General features: G+C 37.2%; 1 pseudogene; it reads left to right on the top strand.

Annotated features, from left to right (window-relative positions):
* The first annotated feature begins 8,092 nt into the window (after positions 1 to 8,092).
* On the top strand, positions 8,093 to 8,942 carry LOC100356807 (F-actin-capping protein subunit alpha-1 pseudogene; annotated as a pseudogene).
* Positions 8,943 to 18,499: the final 9,557 nt, after the last annotated feature.

The following is an 18,499-nucleotide window of genomic DNA, read 5'->3' as shown; positions in this document are numbered from 1 at the left end:
AGTTTATTCCAATGCATTTGTTTTTGTAGCTATTGTGAATGGGATTGATTTTAGCGGTTCTTTCTCAGCTGTGGCATTGCCTATGTATACAAAGGCTGTTGATTTTGTGCATTTATTATATCCTGCTACTTTCCCAAACTCTTCTATGAGTTCCAATAGTCTCTTACTAGAGTTCTTTGGATCCCCTAAATAAAGAATCATATCATCTGCAAAGAGGGATAGTTTGAGTTCTTCCTTCCCAATTTGTATCCCTTTAATTTATTTTTCTTGCCTAATAGCTCTGGCTAAACTTCCAGAACTATATTGAATAGCAGAGGTGACAGTGGGCATCCCTGTCTGGTACCAGATCTCAGTGGAAATGCTTCCAACTTTTCCCCATTCAATAGGATGCTGGCCATGGGTTTCTCATAGATTGCTTTGATTGTATTGAGGAATGTTCCTTCAGTACCCAGTTTTCTTAGAGTTTTCATCATGAAAGGGTCTTGTATTTTATCGAATGTTTTCTCTGCATCTATTGAAATAATCATATGATTTTTCTTCGGCAGTATGTTAATGTGGTGTATCACATTGATTGATTAGTGAACATTGAACCATCCCTGCATACTGGGTTAAATCCCACTTGGTCTGGGTGGATGGTCTTTCTGATGTGTTGCTCCATTCTAAAGGCCAGAATTTTATTGAGGATTTTTGCATCTATGTTCATCAGGGATATTGGTCTGTAATTCTCTTTCAGTGCTGCATCTTTCTCTGGCTTAGAGATTAAGGTGATGCTGGCTTCATAGAAAGAGAATTTGGGAGGATTCCCTCTTTTTTGGTTGTTCTGAATAGTTTGAGAAGAATTGGAGTTAGTTCTTCTATAAATGTCTGGTAGAATTCAGCAGTGAATCCATCCGGTCCTGGGCTTTTCTTTGTTGGCAGGTCCTTTATTACTGATTCAATTTCACACTCTGTTATGGGTCTGTTTATGGTTTCTATGTCTTCCTGTTTCAATTTAGGTAGATTGCATGTGTGCAGGAATCTATCCATTTCTGAAAGATTTTCCTGTTTGCTGGCATACAACTCTTTGTATTAATTTAGTAAAAAAAATAATAGACTCTCCTACCAAAGACATTAGAATGTGCTGGCTTCTGTGGTGAATTTTATCATATATTTAAAGAATAAATATGATCAATGCTTATTAAATTCTTGCAAAATATTGAGGAGCAAGGAATACTCTCAAGTGATTTTTGTGAGACCACATTTACCCTGTTTTCTCTTATAAATTTGCTCATAAATTCATACCAATGATAAAATTTAATTTTTACAGTAAGAGAATAGCGATAACTAATAATAAATTGAAATAATTATAGAAATTTAGATTAATAAAATTTCCAGGGATTGGTCCAAGATGGCAGAATAGGGAGAGAGTGCACTGATAGTCCGGGTAAAGATAGTTTAATAAAAGTGGAGATACTGCAGTCTCAGAGAAGAGTTAGGGGAAAAACTGCAGAGGAAACTCTTCCGGAATTATAGGGACATGGTGGACCTATGTAAAGGGCATGGGTACCCACGCCTCGGGACCTCAGCTGCGGAGTCTACACATCAGTTCTGGAGAGGGAGGTGAGATGAAACCTCAGTAGCCCAAGACACTGGCGAAAAAGCAGCAGGAAGAGACTAGAGGGAACGAGGCTTGAAGCCCTGTAAAAAGTACACCAACCTATCTAGAGGTGAGAAAATAAATAAATAAAATAGACCAGTATGGACGTGATTCTCTCTCTCCACTCACCTTACAAAGGCAGGCAAAACAATAGAGGAGGCACAATTTTGGACATACGTAACAGCTGCACCAGCTCAGGGCTGTGCCCGCTCTCAGCCAAGCAGAAAAACCTGACTCTGGTGGGGAGCAATAACAGGAGATTAAGACCTAGTGAATGTGTGGAGCTTATGAACCAGGACTGTGGAAAAAAAAAGCATCTGAGGGTGTGTGGGAGAATTCACGCTGTGGCTGAGATGTGCGTTGTCTCCATGGGAGACACCACAAATTCGGGCAGCTTTGGCTATGTGGTGAGAGACATTGCAGGGGAATCTGAGCTTACACTGAGGACTGCACAGATCCTTTGTGCGGTCCCTGGGACAGAGCAGACAAACATTATACCCACTGGGGCTAGCGCTCAGGCACTGATTGCCAATGAAAAGTTTTTTCAACACTGTTGAAAGTTATCTAGAAGTTTTTAGTATAAACTTCACTAAATGAGTCTGTGATATATTTGCACTAATAAAATGGTGAGAATGACTAACCCTATTTGAATTCAGATGACTTCTTGGAAATTCCCTGATTTCAGAATGTGTGAATCTATGCATTAGTTAGAAGCTATAAATATTCTTGTCCAAATCCATGACTATCTTCATTTTAGCTAATGCTATTTACCATGTCATCCCTTTCCAACATACAGCTATCAATCGTGATATGAACATTTAACTATCCAAGTAACAAAAAAGTGCATTTTGCCTATGTCATTTCCTGGCTGCAAATAACCCCGCCATCCTTTTTCATCCTCTCTTATTTCATTGAGCAACTCTAGGTCATTTTTGTGCCTGATCTTGTCTGATTATGAACCAGATAGAGTGTTCAGCACTTGCTCTCAGATGTTGCTACTATTTTCCCAGTGGGTGCATCCTGTGACCCTTGAAAATACACAGCATACCACTGGTCCCTTTGATTGCTGTCCTGATTTCTATGATTGTTGCCATCTGCTGTACATACAAACACCATCAAGAACACAAAAAGAAAACTACAGGAGGAAAAAAAAAAAAAAACTAATGAAATCACTCCAAACGGAAGTTTTCCAAATTATATATATTTACTGCAACTCACAGTCAGGAAGTGAACTAAACATTTTAAATATCAAGAGTTTGTAAAACTAAAAGTACATTTAAAATATCTTAAACTTTTGTTAGCATGACAACAGATATTATTGTAATTAACTTCATATTGTATTAGGCAGATGTTTTGCTTTAACATTATATGAGACAAAAAGGCAGCCCCAAAGGAATAATATTCTAAAGAATAACATTTTCAGGAAGTAAAAATACAATGCACTCTGAATTCACTGCAATACTGAATGAAATAGAATAGCTTAACTCTGTACATTTTTTTCTGATTTAAATGTTAATTTACTCATTTTATTTGCTTGAAATGCAGAGGGGCATGGAGAAAAAGGCAGATCAACATGAAGCTTCCATCCACTGGTTCAGTTCCAAATGCCACAAATTCTGGGGCTGTAGCAGGCTGAAGTCAGGAAGGTAGAACTGAATCCAGGTTGCCTTCCAAGGGGCTCAGCTACTTGATCAATCAGCAGTTACCTCCAGAATGTGCACTGGCAGGAAGCTGGAACTGGGAGCACAGAGAGCACTTGGACTCAGGCATTCCCATATTGGAGGCAGGTACACCAAGTAGCATCCTAATGGCTAGACCAAATGACTGCCTCCTTATACATGTTCATAGAAATTGTTTCAGTTAATACTAAAATATTGAGACAACATTTTATATACAGATAAATTTTCCACAACTTTGGAATTCAGAGGACCTTATTTTTAGAGAATTAAATTTGTAGAAATGTGAGAGATGCTCAGCCATTGATTCTCTTGTTTTCTGCATGGGAAAAAGTAAGCAACAGAAAGTGTACAATAAGGTCTTGTATCTTTGTTCAAATTTAAAATACAACAGAGATCAGTAATGAATAACAAAGTAGAAACTGGACTTGCTAAGAAAAATGTGCTTGAAAGAATTGTCTTACTTAAGTATTAAGGTTACCTTCTTTGAAATATTTTCTGTATGATATCAATAACTACTTCAGTTGAACAAAAGATACATTGTATAAAGAAAACATAGCATAAGGCTAAAGTAGTTGGATGATATCTAAGTACTTGTGGTGGAATGAGGTGAAAAGGTCATGCCAAGATGGCCGCTGACAACAGAAACTGCCTGGTAACAGGCTGTGATTGGATGGCTTCAGGAACCACATGACAACAGAGGAAACCACATGACAACAGAGCCTGACTGACGGCAGACCGTGATTGGATGGTTTTAGCAACTGCCTGGCGACAAGAGCCTGACTGGCAACAGGCTGTGATTGGATGGCTTTGGAAACTGCCTGGCAACAGGCTGTGATTGGTTGAGGCATAGACCGCCCCTTGACCGGATTGGCTGGTCTTGGCTATATAAGCTGTTGTTCTAACTCAAATAAAGGAGTCTTCGGGCTGCTGGCCTCAGGCCCGCTTTCACCTGACTCTCGGGGTCTGTGTGGTGACTCCAAACCTCTTGCCCCCACCACCCTCCTCCTCTCAGAAAGGAATCCACTGCAACATTGTTGAGAAATCAACTGCAAGAAGTACGGACTCATATTTCTTTTTTTATTATTATTATTTTAATTGTAGTTGTTTCTAACAGGTTTGATGTGATCTGTAGATATAATTCTAAGAACATGATATTGGTTCCTCCTTCCCTTCACCACTTCCCTCTTGCCATCTCCCTTTCTCTCTCTCTTGTTTTTAATTTTTGATATAACATTTTAAAATTACATTACAGTAATAAGGCTTAATTCTTCACCAAATAATCAGTTTAACAAGTAAAAAGCAAATTTAGTGAGATATAGAAAATGACTATAAACAATAGTTGAATGGAAAAACGATTATTTCACTCATATGCAGTAAATTCTGAAGAAATCACAGGTCATTTAAACCAGAGAAGTATAACATTCTTAACCATTACTTTGACAAAGTTATAGAACAAAGATTTGCAACAATGCCGATACACGCAGACATTTCTACCTTCCTTTTTTTTTCCCTTTTTCTCTTTGTTTATTTTTAAAACTTTAGCATTCACATATAATGGAGAATATGAAGCATTTGTCTTTCTGGATGTGGCTTAATTCATTGAATATGCTGTCCTCCAGTTGTAAGTACTTTGCTGAAAATGGTACAATTTTATTCTTTTTTATAGCTGAATAATATCCCATGGTGTATAAGGAATAATATTTCTGAAAATTATTTATGTAACAATATAAGCATATGTGAGATAATTTGCTTGTTTATTTATGTAATTGAGTGTTCATTAAAAAGAAGCAAACAAAACTTGATAACCCCTACTCTCAGTATTGAAATTATTTGTACACTTTTTAAAATTTTTTTAAGATTTTATTATTTCTTTATTTATTTATTTATGTATTTGAGAGGCAGAGTTACAGACAGTGAGAGGGAGAGACAGAGAGAAAGGTCTTCCTCCATTGGTTTACTCTCCAAATGGCTGCAATGGCCTGAGCTATGCCAATCCAAAGCCAGGAGCCAGGTGCTTCCTCCTGGTCTCCATGTGGGCGCAGTGGCCCAAGGATTTGGGCCATCTTCTACTGCTTTTCCAGGCCACAGCAGAGAGCTAGATTGGAAGAGGAGCAGCCAGGACTAGAACCCGCTCCCATATGGGATGCTGGCGCTGCGGGTGGAGGATTAACCTACTGTGCCATGGTGCTGGCCCCCATTTATTGTTTCATAAAGATACAACATTGATTTATTTTTTAGAGTTTTCTGTTGTTCCTGAAAAATAAAAATTACAGTGGGTAGCTTTAGTTAAAAATTAAAAATTTTTAAAATTTTATTTATTTATTTGAAAGTCAGAGTTACACAGAAAGAGCAGAGACCATTTCTGCAATCACTATTCTTTTAACTTTTGCATATTATTTACATAGTGTGATATTGTTTGTCTGGAAAAAAATTTGAGAAAGCAAAATTAGACACAATAAATTAACATTAATTTGGCTGGTTTCAAAAGTAACAGCCAAATAAAAGTTAGCCTATATATAAAACTATCACATTTAGTGCATTATCAAAAATTAAGAATAAGAGCAATGCATTTTTGAGTATGGTCTTTAAAAAGAAAGGTAATAAGTATAAAATATGAAAAATTAAATTTTATAAAGATGTAAATTTTCTCTCATTATCTTACATAATTGGGATAGGATTTAAAATAGTAGGGTCTGGTGCTATAGCTGCAGCCTCCGCCTGCAGTGCCTGCATCACATATGGCCACCTTCAAGTCCTAGCTGCTCCAGTTCCAATCCATCTCCATGTTAATGTGCCTGGGAAAGCAGTGGAGGATGGCCCAAATCCTCGGGCCTCTGTATCCATGTGGAAGAAGCTCCTGGCTCCTTGCTTTGGATGGGCTTAGCTCAGGATGTTGCAGAGATTTGGAGAGTGAACAGCATATGAAAGACCTCTCTCTCTTTCTGTCTCTGAACTCTCTCTGAAACTCTGTCTTTAAAATAAATAAAATCAATCTTAAAAAAAAAAAAAAAAGAAATTAATCCCGGTTGCTCCTCTTCCAGGCCAGCTCTCTGCTATGGCCCGGGAGTGCAGTGGAGGATAGCCCTGGTCCTGGGGCCCTGCACCCGCATGGGAAACCAGGAGGAAGCAACTGGCTCCTGACTTTGGATCAGTGCAGCGCGCCAACCTCAAGGCACTGGCCACAGCAGCCACTTGTGTGGTGAACCCATGGAAAAGGGAGGACCGTTCTCTCTGTCTCTCTCTCTCACTGTCTAACTCTGCCTATCAAAAAAAAAATAAAACAGCAATAGTACATTTTAGCAAATTGAAGTAATAATTATTTGAAGAATGCTTATTTGAATGTTTAACTTTATAGAAATTATCAACATATTCTAAAAAAATTCAATTGTTGGAAGATACCAACTAGGAACTGTGTCGTATTTCACTCAGTTTTGCATCTGGGTTCTAAGCAAAAATCTAGCAGCACTATAGTTTAATTAAATAAGAATTCCCTGGGGTTAGGCCCAGGAAGATATCAGTTTTTTTTTTTTTTTTTCAGAGTCACCCTTACTCTGCATCAACTGTAATATACAACAATTATGATTGTTATAAACCAATTTGCTGTAAATCAGAATAATAGGGCTGTTTCAAGTATAATTCTGACAGTTTCTCTAGTTTCCCTTTTGACAGTGTACCTGCTGGAATCTGAGTTCAATTTTATTAATTCATGGTTTCCCGGAACCACCTCATCTTATTTTCACAGAGTTTGATAAAATACACTCTTAGATTATTTTAATTCTCCCTAGCAATTTCCCACTTCAGATTTTAATATTTTGCATTTGCATTCTATGGTTTATTATTTGTATTCATTGGGAATCATCAGACTTTCATTTCTTTTGTGTGTGTGTGTTTTTTTTTTTTTTTTTTTTTTGCAAAATGCAGAACCTGGATTTATTTGGTGATTCTGGATTTATTTTGTAACTTTATTGTTATTTGTTTCCCAATTTAAACTTATTTAAATTATGTTAATATTAATATACTTCTTTCTCCTCAGACTTATTTTGTTTTCTCCCTTGGCAGCTAAGTCACTTGATTAAATACTATTCACTTTGTTTTTTCTGTTGCATCTAAATCAGAAACTGTGGAAGAAAACAGACACTCAAACCTACCCTGTTCTGTACAGATTTTAGACAACTGCTTGCATTTTGTCATCAACTGTTGACTGAATATTTGTATGACCACAAAGTCATATTGAAGCCCTATTATTCCAAGCATGATAACAATTGGGATGTGGCGCCTTTGGGAGATGATTTTATTCTCTTTTGATGAAAAGGAAATTTATTTACAGTCTTCTGTAGTGCTGCTGTGACATCTTATTTCATTTCTTTAAAAGATGCATTTATTTCTTTGAAAGTCAGAGTTACACAAAGAGAGCAGAAGCAGAGAGAAAGAGGTCTTTCATCTGCTGGTTCACCCCCCCCCCCAGATGACCACAATGGCCAGAGCTGCACCATTCCAAAGCCAGGAGCCAGGAGCCAGGAGCCAGGAGCTTCTTCTGGGTCTTCCACGCATGTGCAGGGGCCCAAGGACTTGGGCCATCTTCTACTGCTTCCCCAGGCCACAGCAGAGAGCTGGATTAGAAGTAGAGCAGCCGGGACACCAACTGGCACCCATTTGCGATGCCAGCAATGCAGCCAGAGGCTTTACCAGCTATGCCACAGCACCAGACCCTCATTTTATTTTTAAATATAATTTTTGGTCTGGTGCCCACAGCCGGGCTGGGCCAGAGCATCCCAAGATGGCCGACTTTGAGGATCAGGTGTCCGATGAGGAGAAGGTATGTATAACTGCTGAATTCATCACTCATGCACCCCCAGGAGAATTTAGTGAAGTATTCAATGATGTCCAGCTACTACTTAATAATGACAATCTCCTCAGGGAAAGGGCAGCACATGCATTTGCCCAGTATAACATGGATCAGTTCATGCCTGTGAAGACAGAAGGATATGAAGATCAGGTCTTAATTACAGAGCATGGTGACCTGCGTAATAGCAGATTTTTAGATCCATGAAACAAAATTTCCTTTAAGTTTGATCACTTATGGAAAGAAGCAAGTGATCCCCAGCCAGAGGAAGTAGATGGAGGCTAGAAGTCTTGGAGAGAATCCTGTGACAGTGCTTGAAGAAAGATCATTATTCCAATGGCTTCTGTGTTGTGTGTGCTAAAAAATATAGATGGGCAGCAGACTATAATTGCATGTATTGAAAGCCATCACTTTCAGCCTAAAAACTTCTGGAATGGTCATTGTAAATCATAGTGGAAATTCACCATCGCACCATCAATAGCCCAAGTGGTTGGAGTGCTTAAGATTCAGGTTCACTATTACAAAGACGGCGATGTTCAATGGGTTAGTCATAAAGATGTACAAGACTCAATAACTGTGTTGAATGAAATACGAACTGCCAAGGAGTTTATAAAATCATAGAGAATGCAGAAATGAATATAAGACAGCAATTAGTGAAAACTATCAAACCATGTCAGACGCAACACTCAAGACCTTACGCCAGCAAATTCCAGTTACCCGCAACAAAATCGACTGGAACAAGATACTCAGCTACAAGATCGGCTAAGAAATGCAGAATTATTAAAGGCTGACTGGATTCTTCAGTATGTAGAACAAAAAGGATTCGATGTGTGGTCATATGATAAATAAGTGGTTTATAAACAGGAGTGATATTTTGCTAGGGCTTTCAAATTTAACAGGTTTTGAAGTTCTGTTGAACCTATAGCATTGCCTTAATTTCTTTTGTGTTCTCTGCCTTGTAATTTTCTGTTATCACTGTATCTACTTGTAAATCTCTTTTTCCCCCTACATTTAATGTTGGAGAGAGAAATCTAGCCTGAAGTCATTTTACTGTTTAGAAAATGTCCTTAGCCATGAAGCCCCGTTACTGATTTAGACAGATAATATGTTCAGTACTGTTTACCCGTGTCCTTCAGAACACTTTTGTTCCTTTAGTGGTTTTACAGATCCACCAACAGCTAAAGAGGCTATGCTACAAACTCTAGTTAAACGGAAGACACACTTGTCCTCTTTCTGACTGCATTGATCATTTATAGCATCTCACGGTAGTTTGCAAAAGTGTGAATTGGGGCTTTTCAGGTCCTTTTTGAGGGGCAAAGGAGGTTTTCTGGAAATTCCGTTAGAGCCAGCTTTTCTGGGGAACTTGTTTTTAAATCCAAAGACTGGAACCACGTTCCCTGCACATGAACGTGTTTCCTTTGTTTCCCCTTTGCTCATTGTCTCCTTTCCAGCTAGTCCCATTGTAGTTATAGACATCTGCATTTTTAGAACAGATTTACCCATTTATGATTTTTTTTTAATTCAAGAACTGCAGACGTACTGTGATATAATAGAGTATAAGACTTGAAAAATGCAGATGCTGAAGGAATGGTAGTTATCTTGTGCTTTAATACTTTGTGGCAGGATTGTACTATAAGCAAATGAATCAACTATGTAATTCACAAACATGAAAAATGAACCAAAGTGAAAAGGATAACTTCCAGGCAGTATCTTTCTATTGTAACTTGTTATTCCAGGGAACACTAGTGACTTCTTCTAAATAGGATGCAATACTTGTTTCAAATTACTATTCCTCAGTCTGGCCTGCCAAGAACACAAATGTAACTGTGATCTAGCAGCCCTGCCCAGGTGTATTGGCAGGTGTGTGATTGATCTCAGAATACACAGGTGACATAGATATGATATGACAACTGATAATGGTGGACTCATTTACATTGTTTACACTGCTATGACCAGGCCTTAAGGGAAGGTCAGTTTTTTAAGAAACCAAGTAGTGTCTTCCTACCTGTCTCCAAATGCATGTAAAAGAAGAAAGGTGTCTGTGCTTCAGCATTATTTTTACTCAGAAATACAGTCATGCAAGAGTTTTTTTCCAAGTGATGCACTGAGCTATGTAAGCATTTTTATTTATTTCAAATAAAAGATATTTGTATTTTATGTTATTCATACTATCCATCCAATCCACACTATCTTCTGTATCAGGTAGTCCAATAGAAATATACCTGTTTTGTTCTAAAAAAAGGTGAACAAATTTTCTGTATTTCAAATATACAGATTTTGGGTCATAGTGATACTTCATAGCCTACCCTCTCTCCTACTCACGCCCCCACCGTACATCCTCCTTTCTTTCTTATTCTTTCTTTTGATTTTTGCAATGATATACTTTCAATTTATTTTATAAGGTTTACCCTCCACTAAGTAAATAATTCAACAAATAGTAAGAACAACAACCACAACAAAAACACTGTTACTCTACAGTAGATACAAGGGAAGTTTTTGCTGGAAGTACTGCTAACTTCCCCTTATACTTAATTGGCCAGGGCAGTGTCACAACACAGCTCCATTATGTTAGGGAGATTAGGGAATACAGTGTTTTCAACTGGACACATCATCACCCCAAATGTAACATGGATCCATTGATTTAAGAAAAATAGAAAAAGTGTATATTTTTGTGAGACGGCTGGATATTCACAGCACTGCCTATGTCTTCAGATTTCCCTCAAATGATCCTTTGTCCTTCTCCACTCTGAAGCTCCAGTGATATGGAAGAAAGTCTCCTGCATGATTGTACCCACATTCATCTCATGGACTGCAAGGCTGAGACTAGAGAAGGGGGCTCTCTTGTAGTCCTCCACTTCTTCAGCAGTATTTGTCTTATCTTCCTTTTCAGAAACCTGAGATAATTGTCAGCAGAGAATAACAGATGATCCATTTACATATTTCTGTTCTTTATGCTATTCTTGGTCATACTCCTTATCCCTTATTAACTGGAGCACTTGTTCTATGTCTTTCTCAACAAAACTATTCCTGCCAGCATAATCCAGAGAGCTGCTGAACATCCTGAGATTAAAAGTTATTTTCTTTTATTTATTTAAGTTTACTCGAGAAGCAATGGGACAGAGATGGAGGGAGATGGTAAGAGAGAGGATTGTGGGGGGAGAGAGAGAGAGAGAGGGAGAGAAAGAGAGAAAGAGAGAGAGAGAGAGAGAGAGGAGAGAGAGAGAGAGAAACTCCCATCCACCGATTTTTCTCCACAAATGCCTGTAATGTACCTGGTTGGGCAGGGGAAAACAGAAGCCATTAAACATAAACTCAGTTCAGATCACCCATGTGGGCAGCAGCAACTCAACAATGTGAAACATTACCTGTTCCCTCTCAGGATATGCATCAGCAAGAATCCAGAATAGGGAGATAGAGCTGCGACTCAAATACAGGCACTCCAGTATTGATGTGCATGTCTAAACCAATATCTTAACTTTTAGGGAAAATGGTTACACACCCAAAATTATTTTCTTAATCTTCATTTCAAAGACTTACTGCTATTTTTTTTCCCCAAGATGAAAATACTTTTAAATTTCCATTTGACAATTTTACATTCTATCTACCATCTTTATGTCTTTACAGGGTATTTTTCTCACATCACCATAACAGCAGTTCTCAATACTGTCAGTATACTCAGTGCTTGTTGTTGCAACGACACTTTACCATATTATGTCCTCATTTCATTCTTTAACCCAGTTACCTTCCATATCCTCAAAGAAACATAATTTTAATAATAACATTTTATTCATTTCACCACTCATCCTATGCAAAAATTACTGGAAAAAATACCAACGTTTGTAAAGTTCTGTTGTCTACAATATTTATGGAGAGTTAAAACTCTGGAATGGTCATTTGAACATTAGGGTTATGAATCTTTTTGGGGTACTCAATACTGACCATCCAATGTGAAACATGCTTTAAACTCTCTTCCCCTGGGTCCTGTTTTCCGCAACAAGTCTACCACTTAAATGCTTACAAGCATAATTTTAAATGACTTTTTGGGTCTCTCATTCTTTCAGAATGAAAAGTGCTTCAGTTTCCTACCATCAAATACATCAAGCCACTTTCACCAATACTCTATCTATTTTGTCAAACATCATGAAAGTAATACTCTCTTGTATTTAATCTAAAGCTAATGTCTGCTTTTGTTGGATCATATTAATTCTTATGTAAATGCTTGCTTTCCTTATATTGCAATTTATCCTCCCTAATAAATCATTCAAAATTTCAGATAAGCACAGATCCTGCATATGCCTTGAGTTTATTTCTATTTTATCTGCTCATTCTCACAGAAAATTCACTTAAATATATCTTTACTCATTATTTCCCCTTTGAAACCTTAAATTTATTTCTAAAATACATTGAAAATAAAATTGCTCTTATCAATTGCTTTTACCAACCTCACTACCCACATCCTTCTTGATATAATGATCAGAATGCTGCACTTTTCAGAATTTAAGTCTCATAGGGCAAATAATGGGAGATTATTGCTTATTGCTTTTTTTCAAAAGTATCTCTTTAAAATATTATGTGCATGTACTTATCTAAAATCCATTGAATAATAAAGTACATTTTTTTTTTGACAGGCAGAGTTAGACAGGGAGAGAGAGAGACAGAGAGAAGGGTCTTCCTTCTTCCATTGGTTCAATCCCGAAGTGGACACTACGGCAAGTGTGTTGTGACCTGTGTGTTGCGCGGATCCAAAGCTAGGAATCAGGTGCTTCTTCCTGGTCTCCCATGCGGGTGCAGGGCCCAAGGACCTGGGACATCCTCCACTGCACTCCCGGGCCACATCAGAGAGCTGGCCTGGAAGAGGAGCAACCAGGACAGAATCCGGTGCCCCAACCAGGACTAGAACCCGGGGTGCTGGTGCTGCAGGTGGGGGATTAGCCTATTGAGCCATGGCACTGACCCATAAGGTACAATGTTAGCATTTTTAGCATATTCATGCACACACACATATTCAGTCATCATAATTAATAGTTTTAGAATATTTTCTTCATTCTCAAAAAAAAATCCTACACTGATTAGAAATCCTTCTCACAACATCAGTCTTAGGGAACCATCCAGTCTTAGGTGTTCAGTAAATTTAGTTTGGTTTCTATAAATTTGCCTATTTTAAACATTTACTATGAAAGGAACCATCAAAACAGGTAATATGTGATGGATTTTATCTTTTAGCATAAACTTATCAAGGTTTACTCTTCCTGTGGTGTATATCAGTATTTACCACCATTTTTGCCTAGTAATATTCCATTTTGTGTATATATCAAAATTTGTCTATACATTCAGCAGTTAACAGAGATTAGGACTGTTACCACTTTTGAAATATTATGGGTAACATGACACTGTGCAAGTTTTTGTATGGAAATTTATTTTATTTTTTTTAACATTTATTTATTTATTTATTTGAAATGCAGAGGCAGGGAGGCAGAGACAGAGAGAGAGAGAGAGAGAGAAGTCTTCCATTGGGTGGTCACTCCCCAAATGGCTGCAATGGCTGCAGCTAGGCCCTTCCGAAGCCAGGAACCAGGAGCTTCTTCTGGGTCTCCCACATTGGTGCAGGGATCCAAGGACTTAGGCCATCTTCCACTGCTTTCCTAGGGCACAGCAGAGAGCTGAATCAGAAGTGGAGTAGCTGGGACTCAAGCGTGCACCCATGTGGGATGCCAGCACTGCGGCTCTGCCCATTATGCCACAGTGACAGCACCTGGAAATATAGTTTAATTACTCTTAGGCATATATCTATGAATGCAACTGCTAGATCACATGGTAACTCCATGTTTCACAGTTTGAAAACTGTTTTCCAACATTTTTGCACCACTTCACATTCTCATTCACAATATATGAGGTTTTCTAATTATCCACATCCTATCATCTGCCATGTCATTAGAGACATTATCTTCTTATTTGGAAATACAATATAACCCAGGCTCCTGGTCTGACCCTGGCCTAGTCTTGGTCATTGAGGCCGTTTGGGGAGTAAATCCGCAGGTAGAGGATCTGTGTATGTGTGTGTGTGTGTGTGTGTGTCTTCCAGATATTTCACTTATAATATGCCCACAACAGCCAGAGACAGGCAACACTGAAGTCTGCATCGCAGGACACTATCTGGGTCTTTCATGTAGGAGTCAGAAGGAATCCCAATACTTGAGCCCTCATCTGCTGCTTCCCAGGTTGCACCTTAGCGGGAAACTGGATAGAAAGCTCAAATGCTAGGACTTGAATCAGGCACTACAATATGTGATGTGGGATATAGGTGTCCTAAGAATCAATTAAACTGCTGTGCCAAATGCCTGTCCCGATTCCACAACCTTTCAAAAATTATCTGTACACTTTCTGAAAATGACACTTCATATGTAAGCATTTCTGCATGTATTTACTAAAAACAGAAACATTGTCTCGCACAAAACCAATGGTATCTTAATCTCCGTCAGAAAACTCAGCTGACTTAAAATACTCATGTTATGTAGTGTCAATATTCTAATTGCTCAGTAGTCCTAATACAGCCTGTACTGGTATCTACACAAAGTTGAAGAAGATAATCTCTTTGCAATTGTAATTGTACTTTCATTCTTTTCTACTGCATTTGCAACTTGGAGAAAACAAAATATTAGTCTCATATTTTCAATTTTTTTTTTTTTTTTTGACAGACAGAGTGGACAGTGAGAGAGAGAGACAGAAAGAAAGGTCTTCCTTTGCCGTTGGTTCACCCTCCAATGGGCCGGCACACCGCGCTGATCCGATGGCAGGAGCCAGGTGCTTTTCCTGGTCTCCCATGGAGTGCAGGGCCCAAGCACCTGGGCCATCCTCCACTGCACTCCCTGGCCACAGCAGAGAGCTGGCCTGGAAGAGGGGCAACCGGGACAGAATCTGGCGCCCCGACCGGGACTAGAACCCTATGTGCTGGCGCCACAAGGCAGAGGATTAGCCTATTGAGCCACGGCGCCGGCCCAGTCTCATATTTTCAATTTTTCTTAGTGTAAAGGTAGTAGGTATTAAATTCCTCTCACCATACATTTGTTTTCCAGTTTTCCATTCTGTTGGTAACATACTTTCTCCTAATCCCAATATTTTGCAATTTGAAATCATTATGATAATTATTTGAATTCTGGAGTTTAATTCATCTTTACTTACTTTTTTTTTTTTTTTTTTAGTGAGATAAGTGCAGGACAGTTCACCCCCTGGAAATATTCAGTTATTTTCTATTATATTTTGGATGCCATTCTTATAAAATTATTGATTATTGCAGTTACGTTAGATGCTTTATGTAGCTGCAGCTGTGCATATATTTGATTTTTAAACAATTATTTGTTTACATTATTTTTTGATTTGTTTTATTGGCCAAAAGTATATTCCAAATACTTTTAAACTTGAATATTTTGCACTAACTATAAATATTTTAACTATGTAATTAGATAACTGTATATTAAGATCATGGTAAACATGTAAGGTTACAATGTAGGACAAAATAAGAAAAAATTCAAGTCATTTTTAAATCTTATTACTAAAACTATCATGCAATTATAAATCGTTTTTGAATTGACTAATTTACTATAATTTCAGTAGACAATTTATTATAAAAATATTATTTCACTAATCTTTTATAACCACTAGGTGTTCAATACAGAAAAGAAAAACTTGGCTCTGTGAAAAAAAAAAAATTGGAAATTGCTTTCGGCACCTACATAAGATGGTGTAATATTTCACAAATCCTGATTATGTCAGTTCTGTAGAAATTCTAGTTAAATCCAAAAGTTACTTGATGAGATGATCCTGTATCCACAGTCTCGACAACTTTCAACATTTCCAGAGGAAAAAAAAGGTGAACTGCTGTTAGAAGGTACTCAAAACCTATTATTCTTATTTCATATTGCAGTACATGGGCTATCTCTTCTGTCACCTACCTGCAGGCAAAATTGCACCTAATCTATCAGAGAGATGAGTCTCTTCAATTCTGAAAATCCTTCTGGGAAGTAGATGTTACAAGTCCCTTTAATAATAAAAGAAAAAAAATAAACTTTTAATCAGAAATTTCCTCTCTGCCCTAATCTTTCTTCTGATGTATTAAGCCCATTTTGCTTCATACAATTCAAATAGAAATACCTGCAATTAATAAAATGCTTACTTGGAAAACAGTTCATTTCCCATCCATTTGGGTTTTCTGAAGTAAAATTAACCTGTAGTAATATTTTAAGAAAAAAATTACATTTTTGAATATTTGAACTTTCTTATTACATCATGATTATCTATGTGCTAATTTCAATATCGTTGATACCAACATTACTATGCATCATAACTAAGAAACTTCAAAAAATTTTAAAAGCGAATTTGACAATGCTGTATTTTTCCTTGTTAACAAAAATCAAGTAAAGATATTTCCTGTTATTCTCACAGACACCAAGCTGTCTCAGATACTAACTTAATTATGCATTGTCAAATTATAAATAGTCTCTAATTAACAAGACTCTCCTTCAATCTCCTTCCATAAAATGAGCAATCAATAATTCTAATAACTCTACTCAGGGATGAAATAGATGAAAGGAGACACTCAAGTTTTATAATAGATGAATATAATAGAAACACTAAATGTGAAATAGTAACAGATCATTTTAAAAACCACATCCCTATTAAAAATCTTATTTTGCTACATTGCAAAATGATAGCAACATTATGCAAATTATACTGGATCAATATGGTAGTATTTATCTTGATCAAAATAAATTAGAAAACTCTCATTCTAGAGAATGTATATTATGGTATGTATTACTAGTAGATTATGTGTCTTAGAATATATAACATTATCTATAGGTAGAAGACTATTTAAATTGCATATGATTTATAGAAGTCAAGTATTTTAATCACATATAACATTATTTGAATTTTCATTTATTTACTTTACTTGAAAAACAGAAAAAAATAAGAATGAAAGTGGGCTGACATCCTTCATCTGCTAGCTTATTCCACAAAAGCACACAACAGCTGGAGATGTGTCAGCCCTAAGCCAGCAGTGGGGAACTCAATTGTAGACTCCTATGTTGGTGAAACGGTCACAGACACTCCTATTATGTGCACTATTATTAGGAAGGTGGCATTAGTAATGGAGTCAGAACTCCAATGTAGGCACTCCAATATGGAATGAGAGAGAATCTTCCATCAACTGGTTCACTCCCCAAATGGTCACAACAGCCAGGGCTGGGCCCAGTGCCAGGCAGAAGTCAGGAGCCAGGATCTTCATCCATGTCTCCCACATCAGTGCAGGGGCTTAACTACTTGGGCCATCCTCGCTGTTTTCCCAGGCACATCAGCAGGAAGCTGGATCAGAAGTGGAGCAGCAGGGACAGGCATTGCTGGAGGCCCCTTTACCCACTACTCCACAATGCCAGAGTCCCAAGTAGCATACTAACTACTGTGACAAACATCAGCCCCTATTCTTCTATTTATTTGATTTTATTCTTTATTTAGTTGAAGATGAATACTATGTATCCAGTGTAAACTAATCTTCAGAAACACAAAAATGGACGGGATTACTTATAAAAAATGTCTGTCAGGGATCTTATTGTTTTTAGTTTTGTAGACAAATGGGAAATGTATTACTTTTTTTTTTCAAATGCAGCATATTTTAATTTGTTTCAAATAAAGCAATATATGTGTGTGTGTATATATATATATATATATATATATATATATTTCAGAAAAACACCAGATGTTAAATTCTACAAAAGCGCATACTTTTTAGACATTCATGAAATTGGGGACTCTTGCAAACTCTTGGTGGGGATATAAAATGATACAGCTACAATGAATCATTGTACATATATTACCCCCAGCAATTCCATTTCTGGGAGGATATACAAAACAATGAAAATCAGGATCTTAAAGATAACATTGAAATCTCATGTTCATTACTTACAGTAGCCAAGATAAGGAAATAACTCATGTATATATCCACCGATAAATGAATAAGTAAATGGCTGTTTTACAGCTTTCCTTTGATATCTGTGGGAAATTTATTCCATCACACCTGTGCATGACAAAATATATAGATGCTCAAGTCTCTTATGTAAAATGGCATAGTTTTCCATATTACCTATGCACATCTTCTCTATAATTTGTCTTCTCTAGATACAAATTTTATGTAAATAGTTGTTATATTATCAGGGAGCAATAACAAGAAAAAAGTGTAAGTACATGTTCAATATAGACACACTTTTCTAATGTCTGATTTGTATTTATTTATTTAAAATAATTGTATGAGAAGCAGAAAGGGGCAAGAAGAGAGAGAACATGGAAAGAGTG

Source organism: Oryctolagus cuniculus, chromosome 9, assembly GCF_051225735.1.
Source record: "Oryctolagus cuniculus isolate XC-2025 breed Fujian yellow rabbit chromosome 9, ASM5122573v1, whole genome shotgun sequence".
NCBI classification, from domain to species: domain Eukaryota; kingdom Metazoa; phylum Chordata; class Mammalia; order Lagomorpha; family Leporidae; genus Oryctolagus; species Oryctolagus cuniculus.
The sequence above is the reverse complement of the archived record's forward strand: the minus strand, read 5'-3'. Positions and strand labels throughout refer to the sequence as shown.